The sequence below is a fragment of the Schistocerca americana genome, chromosome 1 (assembly GCF_021461395.2).
Source record: "Schistocerca americana isolate TAMUIC-IGC-003095 chromosome 1, iqSchAmer2.1, whole genome shotgun sequence".
Taxonomy (NCBI): Eukaryota; Metazoa; Arthropoda; class Insecta; order Orthoptera; family Acrididae; genus Schistocerca; species Schistocerca americana.
Genome location: NC_060119.1, coordinates 1,165,463,800 through 1,165,477,718, shown reverse-complemented (window position 1 = coordinate 1,165,477,718; position 13,919 = coordinate 1,165,463,800). Strand labels below are relative to the sequence as shown.

Here is a 13,919-nt window from a genome sequence, read left to right as displayed (position 1 = left end):
AGACACCAACAAACTCTACCCATGAACGAGACGATGACACATATGCATGTGAAAATGCTTCTACATTTTCTGACTTTTGCTGAAGCACCACGTTTTTCAGTACGTCGGCAACATTATGCATCCCCACACTATAGCATGTCGACCACGAGCAAGTTCGGCAGTGTTCCTGAATTGAGGGTATGTCCACCATTGTCGAACGTGATCACTTTGGTGGCCCAGGCAGTATGGTGTGGAGAGGCATAATGTTGCATGGCGTTCTGAGCTCCAAATCTCTGGGTATGCTCACTGGTCCGAGTTACCGCGATGCTGAACAACATCGCCATGTTAGTCTTTTCAAGGGTGCATTCTGCACATACTTAATTTTTGTGGATGGAAATAATGCACGACCGCATCGAACAGCGCAAGCTATTTGACGAATGTACTGGCCTGCCTTTTCCTCCCGAATTAAATCCCAACGGTGGTGGATGATTTTTATTTTCTACGCAAAAAACTCCTTACCTGCTATGTGACCAGTATGGGAGCACGTGTGTGCATTGCCTTGCGTGGTGGCTACACACCCTACCAAGAACCGCGTCTCGCATTTTGTAATTTCGAAGGGACCGTTATAAATACCGCGATGACTTCAGCTTAGTTATTGTCTTTGAATAAAAGTTTCATTCGTATTCGTCTCATTGCATATTTCTTTCAGTTACCTTCTGTACTACAGTGCAGCATCTCTTTCTACTTACAGTCCTAGTCTCATCGACCTATGTTACTTGGCAGTAGCACATCATGTGGGATCTACTTTCGTTTTTCAGTTTAACTCACCAGTGATATTCAACCGACCTTAGTGTATTGAAGAATACTGGCAGCAAAACTACAGCTCTCAGGCGATGTAAACATGATAGTGATGAATTCGCAGCTGAAGGATTAGTCAGGCAACGAGGTTCTACATTGCCACATTTATTCTCAGCTATCCAAGACCAAGTTTTCAGTTCTTTGAACATATATGGTGAAAAAGGACTATGTCTAACTACATCATATCTACCGAGCGGGGTGGCGCAGTGGTTAGACACTGGACTCGCATTCGGGAGGACGACGGTTCAATCCCGCGTCCGGCCATCCTGATTTAGGTTTTCCGTGATTTCCCTAAATCGCTCCAGGCAAATGCCGGGATGGTTCCTCTGAAAGGGCACGGCCGTCTTCCTTCCCCACCCTTCCCTAATTCGATGAGACCGATGACCACGCTGTCTGGTCTCCTTCCCCAAAACCAACCAACCAACCAACATCATATCTTGACCGCGTACATTGTGCGAATAACATTAGAATTGTCGGACTACATTGGAGACAAATTTGTGCGGTTCTAGGCGCTACAGTCTGGAACCGCGTGACCGCTACGGTCGCAGGTTCGAATCCTGTCTCGGGCGTGGATGTGTGTGGTGTCCTTAGGTTAGTAGGTTTAAGCAGTTCCAAGTTCCAGGGGACTGATGACCACAGATGTTGAGTCCCATAGTGCTCAGAGCCAACAAATTTGTGTTTTTATCTTTTCCTCATTAGCAGTTATTTGATCACAGTCGTACCGATGTTATTCGAGTTCTTTTTTATTATTAATCAGTGTTATATGTAAGCTCAATGGCCATAAAGGGTAGAGCACTAGATTCCGGGCCTGGAACTTTTCCGGGTTCGATCCTGGTTAGGGGTGTGGATGTCTCCTTGCTCCAGTCCCTCCAGGGCAGCCCCAGGTCCGCTCAACCTGGTATGCAGAAATTACCGGGAATTTTCCCTGGGGGTGAGTGGCGGCCAGAACAACTGCCCCACCGCTCTCCCCCTCCTAGCAGCGGGACGAAAAAAGGCTGTACTTAACTGCAGTCAGGCCAGTAGCCCAATTACAATATTTTAGCCTGTTGTGTGGCAATATCCAGTACGTTTTATGCAAAAACTGATTGAGACGTAAGTGTTGATCTTCTGCGTGAAAGTATGAGTGTGAGAGAGTGAGAGTGTAGCAGGTTGGCTGAGAATTACTTTTCGTATTTTACCTTTAGGAGCATTGGGTACATTTTGTAGTCAGTTCGTTGAGTAACGTCGCTATCGACCTGACTGTTGAGCGCCCTATACACACCAACACACCACTAGCAGTGCAGTCAAGTGCTTTTGGATTTTTATGTACTGGATGTCCCAGAAATATTGCTGCAAACTTCGTGGGGTTGTAGAGGGTACGTTCAGGATTATATTGAGGATAGGAACCCACGTCTGAAAATATAATCCAACGTCGCTACAGAGGGTCAAAGTTACAGGCACCGACGCCTGCGAGTAGGCCACCCCTTCGGCAGCAAACGTGACTAGCTGCCGCACAGACAGGCATTACCTACTATGAGCGCTGTGCTCTGCCGCCTTGGTCGATGACGATTTCGGACACATGTTTCCATCAGCAGTTTATTTTTCTCCTGCATACCAAAAGACACTTAGTATTTTAGAGGGGTTCAGGAGAAAAATAAACTGCAGGTGGCAACCTATGTCCGAAACTGCCATCCACTGAGGCAACAGAATATTACATTCATAGGAGACATGGCCTTTCAGACAGCTAGCTCCATCATCTTCACCGGTGATCGTGGTAATCATTTGTGATCACTAAATAACAAAGGGCATTGTTAAACGCTGGCAACGGCCTTGCCGCAGTGGATACACCGGTTCCCGTGAGATCACCGAAGTTAAGCGCTGTCGGGCGTGGCTGGCACTTGGATGAGTGACCACCCAGCCACCATGTGCTGTTGCCATTTTTCGGGGCGCACTCAGCCTCGTGATGCCAATTGAGGAGCTACTCGACCGAATAGTAGCGGCTTCGGTCAAAGAAAACCATCATAACGATCGGGAGAGCGGTGTGCTGACCACACGCCCCTCCTATCCGCATCCTCACTGAGGATGACACGGCGGTCGGATGGTCCCGGAGTACTACTACTATTGTTAAACGTTCCGCCTACAGCAGGTAAGCATAAAGAGACATGATGCCTGCCAAACGAGTGATCTAGTGGCAGTCGCTGATGCCTATAACTTCGACACTCTGTGACGTCGTTGGATTGCTTTCCTGAACAAGGGCTCCTACGCTCGATTTGTTTCTCAAGACACCCCTATAGCCCCTCGAAGTTTCTCGCATCGTCCCAGGGGCATTCTGTATAAGTAGTGCAAAAAATTTTCCACTTTCTGATAAACTAGGCATATGAAATCTGTTACTCTTTTTTTTTTATCGTCTACTGACTTTGACAAACTGTACCTTTTTTACAGGTAAGCAATCGCCCAACGCAGCTGAGCTTCTCTTCGCGGCCTTTTCTCAACAAATTACGTAAGTCACCGAAGAACGTTGCTGACTATCAATTCATCCTGCTTTACGACTTCCTTTACATTATAATACACATGTAATCTTCATTTATAGTTACAAACCACTCTCGAATGTAGGAAAGAGCGTTAATAATGCTTACCATGTAAATAATTTTCTTTATATCGGGTATCACAGCCGTATCCACATTTATATCTACGTAGATACTCCGCAAGCCACCCTATGGTGCGTGGCGGAGGGTACAGTGTACCACCACTTGTCATTTCCTTTCCTGTTTTACTCGTAAACAGAGCGAGGAAAAACATCTGTCTGTATGCCTCCATATGAGACTTAATTTCTCGAATCTTATCTTCGTGGTGCTTACGAGTGAGATATGTTGACGGCAGTAGAATCGTTCGGCAGTCAGCTTCAAATGCCAGTTCTCTAAATTTTCTCAATAGCGTTTCTCGAAAAGAACATGGTCTCTCTCCGGGGATTCCCATCTGAGTTCCCGAACCATCTCCGTAACTCCTCTTATTTTTCAAATCAGCCGGTAAAGGATCTAGCAGCCTGGCTCCGAATTTCTCCGAAGTCTTCCTTCAATCCCACGTGGTAGGGATCCCAAACAGTGGAGCAGTACTCAAGTATAGGGCGCACCAGCGTCTTGTATGCGGTCTCCTGTACAGGTGAACCACTATTTCCTAAAATTCTCCCAATAAACAGAAGTCGACCATTCGCCTTCTCTACCGCATTTCTCACGTACTCGTTCCACCTCATAACGCTTTGCAACGTTACTCCCAGATATTTAAACGACTTGACTGGCCACTAGTAATACTGTATACGAACATTTCAGGTTTGATCTTCCTATTCATCGGCATTAACTTACATTTCTCCACATTTAGAACCAGCTGGCATTCATCACACCAACTACAAATTTTAACTAATTCGTCTTGTATCTTTCTACAGTCATTAAACTTCGATACTCCGTACACCATGGCATCATCAGCAAACAACCAAAGATTGCTGCCCACCCTGTCAACCAAATCGTTTATGTGTAAGAGAAAGACAATTTGAATGTTTCCATCTCAGCTGTCAAATGGCTCTGAGCACTATGGGACTTAACTGCTGAGGTCACCAGTCCCCTAGAACTTAGAATTACTTAAACCTAACTAACCTGAGGACATCACACACATCCATGCCCGAGGCAGGATTCGAAACTGCGACCGTAGCGGTTGCGCGGTTCCAGCCTGTAGCGCCTAGAACCGCTCGGTCACACCGTCTCGGCTGTCGTTGCCACCTACTTGGCATGTGTAATCGCTTTTAACTTTGCAGTTAAGAGAGTGATAATTTCTGTATTAGCTGCAGCACAACCACTTTCTGTCAAAATTCGCCAAAATAATTTTGGTTGAACTTCAGTTGCAATTTTTCGCAGAGAAAATATATGTTGTGTGATTTTAGGGTTTCAGTCGTTTGATTATTTTGAAATGTTCTCTTGTATTCAGCTATGTGGCGTCGTCAAACGGTGCGATATTTTGACTGGCAGACTTGTTGGCACCCTAAGGTAGTCCCGGCACCCGGCTGAATTGCCGAGAACAGTTCAGAATACTTTTTACTTCCAGTAACTCCAGTTTAGGACCCTCGTTATTTCTAAACAACGAAGAAGAACTGTGTGATGTTTCACTGCATTTCACAGTATCTTTCACTACTTTTGTACGAATTTTTATTACACATTCAATCCTCACACAATACGCTGAGGTTTCAGGTCATGGGATTCCTCCTAATAGCGTGTCGGACATCTTTTTCCCCAGGGTAGTGCAGCAGCTCCACATGGCATGGACTCCACGAGTCATTGGAAGTCCCCTGTAGAAATATTGAGCCCTGTTGGCCATAATTGCGAAGTTGTTGCCGGTGCACGGGTTTATGCACTGACCGACCTCTCTAGGTGGCCAAATCATTCGCTCGAACTCACCACTATGTTCTTCCATCATATGTACAGAACTATAGACCTATATCTCTAACGTCTATCAGTTGCACAATTTTGGAACATGTTCGAGTATAATGACTTCTCTGAAGACTAGAAATCTACTCTGTATGAATCAGCATGGGTCTCGAAAAAGCCGATCGTGTGAAACCCAACCCGCGCTATTCGTCCACGAGACTCAGAGGGTTCCCAGGCAGATGCCGTGTTTCTTGACTTCCGCATGGCGTTCGATACGGTTCCCCACAGTCGTTTAATGAACAAAGTAAGGGCATATGGACTATCAGACCAATTGTGTGATTGGATTGAAGCTTTCCTATATAAAAGAACGCAGCATGTCATTCTCAATGGAAAGAAGTCTTCCGAAGTAAGAGCGATTTCAGATGTGCCGCAGGGGAGTGTCGTAGGACCGTTGCTATTCACAATATATATATATATATATATATATATATATATATATATATATATATATGACCTTGTGGATAATATCGGAAGTTCACTGAGGCTTTTTGCGGATGATGCTGTGGTATATCGAGAGGTTGTAACAATGGAAAATTGTACTGATATGCAGGAGGATCTGCAACGAATTGACGCATGGTGCAGGGAATGGCAATTGAATCTCAATGTAGACATGTGTAATGTGCTGCGAATACATAGAAAGAAAGGTCCCTTGTCATTTAGCTACAATATAGCAGGTCAGCAACTGGAAGCAGTTAATTCCATAAAAAATCTGGCAGCAGGCATTAGGAGTGATTTAAAATGGAATGGCCACATAAAATTAATCGTCGGTCAACCAGATGTCAGACTGAGATTCATTGCAGGAATCCTAAGGAAATGCAATCCGAAAACAAAGGAAGTAGGTTACAGTACACTTGTTCGCCCACTGCTTGAATATTGCTCACCAGTATGGGATCCGAACCAGATAGGGTTGATAGAAGAGATAGAGAAGATCCAACGGAGAGCAGCGCGCTTCGTTACAGGATCATTTAGTAATCGCGAAAGCGTTACGGAGATGATAGATAAACTCCAGTGGCCGATTCTGCAGGAGAGACGCTCAGTAGCTCGGTACGGGCTTTTGTTAAAGTTCCGAGAACATACCTTCACCGAAAAGTCAAGCAGTATATTGCTCCCTCCTACATATATCTCGCGAAGAGACCATGAGGATAAACTCAGAGAGATTAGAGCCCACACGGAGGCACACCGACAATCTTTCAAATGGTTCAAATGGCTCTGAGCACTATGGGACTTAACTACTGTGGTCATCAGTCCCCTAGAACTTAGAACTACTTAAACCTAACTAACCTAAGGACATCACACACATCCATGCCCGAGGCTGGATTCGAACCTGCGACCGTAGCAGTCGCACGGTTCCGGACTGCGCGCCTAGAACGACAATCTTTCTTTCCACGAACAATACGAGACTGGAATAGACGGGAGAACCGATAGAGGTACTATAAGTACCCTCCGCCACACACCGTCAGGTGGCTTGCGTAGTATGGATGTAGATGTAGATATAGAAGTAGATATCGAGAATAGTTGTGACAAGGTGACAGTGGGTCATTGTCATCCATAAAATTTCCATTGTTGTTTGGGAACGTAAACACTGCCTACACCATCATGGAGCCACCGTGACCTATGAGCAGACACTTGGCGCCCTGTACGTCCAGAAACCTGCCATGAATTTGTCGAATCCATGCCTCGCAGTCCTAGATATATTGCTTTCTAAAGCTAGACAATAGCGCTATTGAACAAGTGGTCTAAAGTTTTGGCATACCAGTGTATTCCGCAGACATATATTCGTCACGTGTGGAATGGGCGAAAACTGACAGTCTGTATGCCTCAATAAGCGTCCTAATATGTCCTTATCGTAACCTGGTGTTCCAGAAACGCGATATACGACATAGGGAAAAGTATTGAGGCACGTTCTCCCTCATATATTGATTCTCTACATTTATTTACCAGATATTACTGGTGAAGTTCCGTGAGCATCTTCCTAACACCTTAATACACTGACCTGTTACTACCTTAGCACCGTGTCTCTGACGCGTCAGATGTTTGCTGCCACACACACTTGCTGAGGCCTCCATGTGGTGGAGCGGTAATGTAGAACTCATCTTGGGGGTAGTTTCGCATGAGATGCACTGCATGTCCCCAGAATCGTTTCCCTTCCTCCCCTCTCCCCCGCCCCCCTGCTCAACATACGTAGATATTAGATTTACCTTTGCTACTACTGATTGCCTGTGAATATTACTTCCCAGATATTTGAGTGGTGTGTCTAGAAGTTCACAACTCTAAGGCTGCTTGCTCTCTGTTACTGTCATTATCACGCGTTTATCCCCATTTAAGACGGTTACTTCGTACACAAATGGTAATTTTGTCCAACATTTTGTGTAACTTTTTTGCGATTTTCTAACGATGTACTTTCCTGTCAACAGTACTGTCACTGAACAATCTGAATGGGCTATTAGCCCCATATGATACATCGACTATTTATATTTTTAACATTAGTGTTTCTTTTGGGGCACGCATGACGTTCAGTTCGTGGCTGTACGACATTCGCAACTCGCGTGACCTACTTGGCAGACACAGACATTGCTTACAGGAGATAAAGCGGCCGCTAGTAATTAATGGACAGGCAGACTGTCACACGTAGCGTATTACTTGATTTATTACTAGTTTCGTTCATCAGAATCGAGTATCACAAATGGGTTTAACTCTTCAATTGGCACTAGCATCAATACATAAACTCACACCACCTTGCGTTGGTGAGCGAAGATTTATACCGATCCGATGATACTCACGTCTCATGAGCAAAACTAGTAATAAATCAAACACAACCCTATTCGTAAGTGGGAGGGGTCTCGCCCCTTGGTAAACATATCGGACTTTCGCCTCTAGCCCTGTAATGGAAATTTTTTTATATTTTCTTATTCCATTTTGAAATCATAGTAGTCACCTTCAGTGCGCTGCAGTTTTTTTCTGAAATTACAAAAATTGCTCTTGAAAAGTAAAGTTTTCCCAAGTGTGAAAAACTGTCCAAATGTACAACATGATATGTATCTAGGAACAAATATTCTAATAAAATATAAAAGCGTTGCAATCGTGAAAATCATGTCACCACTCTATTTAATGTCTACGTGTCAAACTATTACTCTTCGACATGGCAATGACCAGTAAGTGAAATCGTATTAAGAAGCAGTATTATCAGAAACCAAATACAAGTCAAAAAAATTTTGGAATCGAAATTATTGGCAAAAAGCACCAATTTCCTTTTCTAGAAAACGGAAAATTGCTAAGACGTTAAAGAAACTCAGTTCATTTGCAAATACGCCGTGTTCCATGCAGGAAATCTCCCGTTTCAACATACAAGATAGAGTGCGATCGAAGAACTATGGCTTAATTGTCCACACGTTAGATGACTAGTTTTAAAAGTATATAGAATTTTACGCACCATAAAATTCTATAAGTGGAGATTAATCAAAATTCTCCAAAAAGCTTTAATATCTCCACGTAAAAGGAAATGTCATTACTGGCTGGCTCATCGTCGCCCAGCCCAAATCGCCAAGGATAGAAACTTGAAGTTTGGAGAGGGTATATATCTTATACTGTAGGCATCGTTTAATAAGGGGGTGAAATAAGGGATGAAAGGTTTCTTTGAAAATATGTCGCTATTAAGACAATTTTGAAGCTACAACTATGAAAATTATTTGGTTTATCGGTCAGAAGTAAATACGTGTTTCAGTATTTCCGGAAATTCGACCGATAAGGGGATGAAAATGTTTAGGAAAATATTTTGTGATTCTAAAATATTTTTAAAGGTAAACCTGTGAAAAATAACATTTGTCTTCTCTGTTAGAAATTAATAAATATGTGTTAGGGGATGAAAGTTTCTATGAAAGTATCACCACGAAAGTTGAAAGGCGAGGTTAATGAAAACCTTAGACTCCAGCTACCAGAATCGCTTTTTGGTCAGAAGCACATTCGGAAAAGGCCGTGTTTCTGAGGGATTAATTAGCGTGAAAAAGTGTTGCAGTTTGTAGACTAAATAAAAGAAATCTATTCAAAAGACACCACGACAAATCGACTTTGTCAGAACTGCATAGAAAAAGAAATGGATCTTTAATACATTAATTTTTCAGTAGACCCAGTACATGTTTATAAAACTATTTTTGTTGTAATTACTATGCAAACTAATCGTAGCTAATGACAAAACGGATACCACTTTTAAGTACAACTCCATGTACAGAAATATCCGACTGAGATGAAAGAACTCAGTACCGGGTGTAAACCTGGCTCCAGTGAATACAGAATCACTTGTTCGACTGGCTTCCTTCAGATTTTTACTTGATATATGAAACTAAGCTAAACCCGTCGGAACACTTTAATTACACAATAACTGGAAGCCACGTAATGGCTCACTAACTCTTTTAGAAGTGTGCAGATTTACAGATGAGCAACGGGCATAACAACAACAGATTCGATTAAAGAAAAAAACCTTTGCAGACCATACAGTCTATGCGAGCGAGGCAGTGGGCTCGAGGCTAGTATATTACACAGAATTTAAATACGTAGATCTCGCAGTATTTACTACCTCATGTTTCACAGCAACTAAAGCAGCAAGAAACGGCGGAAAGTGTTCATGGCGGTCTCTGGTGAGTGTTCCTTCGTGTGTTCCAAAACTCGCTCACCGACCAGGAAACATCTAGTGTTCCTAGCTACGCTGTTCTCTAGATACTACTCCCTCCCATGCCTCTAGTGTATCAGAAAATGACTTCCGTTAAAACTAGAAGACGTACAGAAAATAATCAGTGGACAGGGCATTGACCTGTTCCTATAGCGTAAAGCGTAGCTTGATGTCTTGTGAGACAGAAAGGTAAGCCAAACCGTCATCTAACCCGCGTAAAGGATTAAGGACCTTGGCTGCTGCCTGAGTGTAGTTTTCAGAATTTTTTCCGCTCTTGTTTGGGCAAATTCAGGGCTGGTCCCCAATTTCTGCCTCAGAAAATGCGACACATAAGGAGTTAACATATGATCGCACTCAGAACCAAGTTCACACAGTTCACGGACAGGTGGTGCAAACAACTGCCCTCCATTAGGGACTTGACGACTGCAACGAAAGGTAGGCCATCAGACAGCAAAGTTAAATAAAATAAATGTGTCAAATCTTTTGTATAGCGGATACCGTACAAGAAGGGTTTGATGCAAAGAAGAAAATCAGTAGATAGAGCATTTCCTCACGTTGCAGCTTTTCAGTATTGCCCGACAACAGCCCTCTGTAAACATCTGTTTCTGAAGGGACGTTGCATCATTCTTCTCAATAACATAGGCACCACAATATCGTACTTATCCGCCAATACTGGGCAGCGACTTTCAGTTAATATGCCCTCCCCTGTATGTGCGTTAGTACAGGTTGTGACGCAGGAACTTCGACACGTGGATGATTGGGTCGACCGTGATTCGTGCACGGATAGCCGAAACGGTTCAGGCGACCGCTCACGTAAAGCGGGAAATACAGGTTCGAGTCCCAGCCTGGCACAAATTTTCATTGTCGTCATTCCTTTAAACAGCTGATGGCTGTTCGTATTAGCAACTGCGAATACATTTCATCTGTTCCGTTGGATTGCCCATCTACAGGCACGAAGTAATTCGATGCGACAGCACAGAGCGGATGGTTTGTCTACTTGTTATGACATATTTGTCCCATAGTAAAGCTAGCCACGACACGGAATACGATTCGAAACTTGCAGAGCTGTTCTGTCCAATGACTGCGTTATTTTTCAGTGTGTCTTATAGCTGTCGCGCAGACGTCTTCTGAAACGTCAGAATACTTGGGAATATACCTTTAATACACGATATGTCGATATGTGACGGTATATGGAGGGGGGGGGGGGGAATGTATGTAAATTCGGCAAAAATGTAGAACTTCTTTTTCCACCAGATAGTTGTGTAGCGTGACCGAAATATTGTCTCCGATTTTCAGAGTTTAATTCGTGCTATAACTGATGGAAAAGCCATCTTGTTTCAACCAACCTTCTGTCCCACGTCCACTTTTGTACTCGACCCTGTCATTATTTGCGAGATTTCATTATTTCCTGCCGTCAGAGAAGACATCTGTAGACTACAGAAGGCAGTGATCCCACTTAAGATGCCATTAATTACGATTTATTAAGCATGCGGTATACGTATACTCGATTTTTGAACCTTCCTCATTGCAAGCAGATGTTGCACTATGGTGGAATGATCACAGTTCATCACAATTATCAGTTCTCGAGTACACTGACGTAGAGCATTGTGGATCAATGCGTTTGAACGATCTTCATCGAACTCCGAAGATCTTCCTGAACGTGGAGAGTCACTAATGTCGAAAAGATCCTCCTTAACATTTTCTTGCCGTCTCTGACCAATGGCATTATCGCCATACACGATACAAATGTTGCCGGCTGTATCCACTGCTGCCACCTCTATATTGGACTCAAGCGGAAGAATATGTCGGAAATGTTACGATTCCTCCACTTGGCAAAACATTTTACCAGCGCCCACAGCTCCACTTACTATCTGCAGATGACAAAATGTAAACTGATGTAGCAATAGTGAACTACAAGTAAAAAATTACAATCGATAGATAAACCCGTAGCGACCGAAATACCATCGTTCAAAACAAAAAAGCTTCGAAGTTGTGTACCAACCTAATACTATAACACAACTTTCTGTGGTACAAAAGTTTTCTTCATGCATTGGCCTCAAATTAATTTAAATTTCTTGCGAAATAAATATTGTTATGTATACTACAAGCAAATTTAAAAACTTCTTGCGCGTGTTCTGAGACTGCTACTAAAAATCTGGTACACGTTTTTGTTTATCTAATTACTATGAATAACCTACCATATTTTGAAACTGATAAAGTACAGCGGCCTTTGATAAAATGTTCATCATGTGATAGTATGAGTTTTGAACGTATCCGGAAATGTCCTGATCAGATCATTTGACGATAAAATTAAAAAAAAAACAGATTATAGTTAATATCATAATGAAATTTGGTTCAATTGTCTCTTATACAGTAAAAGTTACGTTAACGTATATGTACCCGTGTATTTCCTCGTTTGTTCCTCTGTAATAGCATACTTGGTTCTGTTACACAAAAATTATTCAAGCCAGTCATGTATTTCTGAAGATACTTTGTTAGTACGAGGGTGAGTTAATGAAAACCTTAAACAATTTTTTAAATATTATTCATTGTGCAGAAGTGGTACAAAGCTGTATCACTTTTCAACATAATCTCCCCCACACTCAAAGCAAGTCCTCCAGCGCTTACAAAGTGCATAAATTCCTTCAGAAAAACATTCTTTTGGTAGTCCGCGCAACCACTCATGCACCGTGTGGCGTACCTCTTCATCAGAACGGAACTTCCTTCCTCCCATTGCGTCATTCAGTGTCACTCGGTGGTTTTCCTTCACTATGGCTTCAGCTGCTGCAATGTTCTGTGTAGTCAGCTCGTTCTGCCTGACCTGGACGAGAAGCATCTTCCACTGACGTCACACCATTTGCGTACTCCATTCGTAGAGACGGCCGCGGTGGTCTAGCGGTTCTAGGCGCTCAGAACCGCTTGACTGCTACGGTCGCAGGTTCGAATCCTGCCTCGGGCATGGATGTGTGTGATGTCCTTAGGTTAGTTAGGTTTAAGTAGTTCTAAGTTCTAGGGGACTGATGACCACAGATGTTAAGTGCCATAGTGCTCAGAGCCATTTGAACCATTCGTAGACTTGCTGCTGTGACAAACATGCATCACTGTACTGAACCTTCATTCGTCGATGAATTTCAATAGGTTTCACATCTTCACTACGCATAAACCGAATAACAGAACGCTGTTCTTCCCTGGTGCAAGTCGCAAATGAGGCGGTCATCTTTATACTGATACTACGACGGTATGTGTGCATCTAGAGAGCCTGTATAGGGAGAGGGTGGCCAACCGGACGATACGGCGGCCATTTTTCTGCCGAACTGCGGGCGGGACTTTTGAATGGCCAGTAGTGGAGAACACACTCACCGAGTCAAAAGCACAAGACAATATGGCGAAATCAACCGTTAAATGCCTCTGTTTATAAGAATAATGTGTTATAATAATTTTCACACAGCCAATTTACAGGTCTGTTTTCAAATTTAACTATGTTTTATATGTAGTAAAAAGCATAAACGACTTACTTCGCTTAGATAAGAGTACTTGGTTGGTTTCCACAAGGCTCGTGTTTGATTTATGTCAGCCCTGTTGACTGCGACTGCCCACTGCTTTCGTCTTTTTTCATTGCGTGGAAATGCTAACATGCGAAATCCACCTTCGCCTCTATTGGAACAACCAAATGCAGCACAACCAGGCATCGATTACGAACGTCTGTAGAACGAATTACAGATGTCAAAAACAATACCGTACAATTACTAACGTGTTTACTTCAAACATGGTGGCCTACCGACTTCATCACAAATGGTTCAAATGGCTCTGAGTACTATGGGACTTAACATCTATGGTCATCAGTCCCCTAGAACTTAGAACCACTTAAACCTAACTAACCTAAGGACATCACACAACACCCAGCCATCACGGGGCAGAGAAAATCCCTGACCCCGCCGGGAATCGAACCCGGGAACCCGGGCGTGGGA

At 43.2% G+C, this 13,919-nt stretch overlaps 1 pseudogene; it reads left to right on the top strand.

Annotated features, from left to right (window-relative positions):
- Nucleotides 1–2,636: 2,636 nt before the first annotated feature.
- LOC124562044 lies at nt 2,637–2,753 on the top strand (annotated as a pseudogene).
- The last annotated feature ends 11,166 nt before the right edge of the window (nt 2,754–13,919 follow it).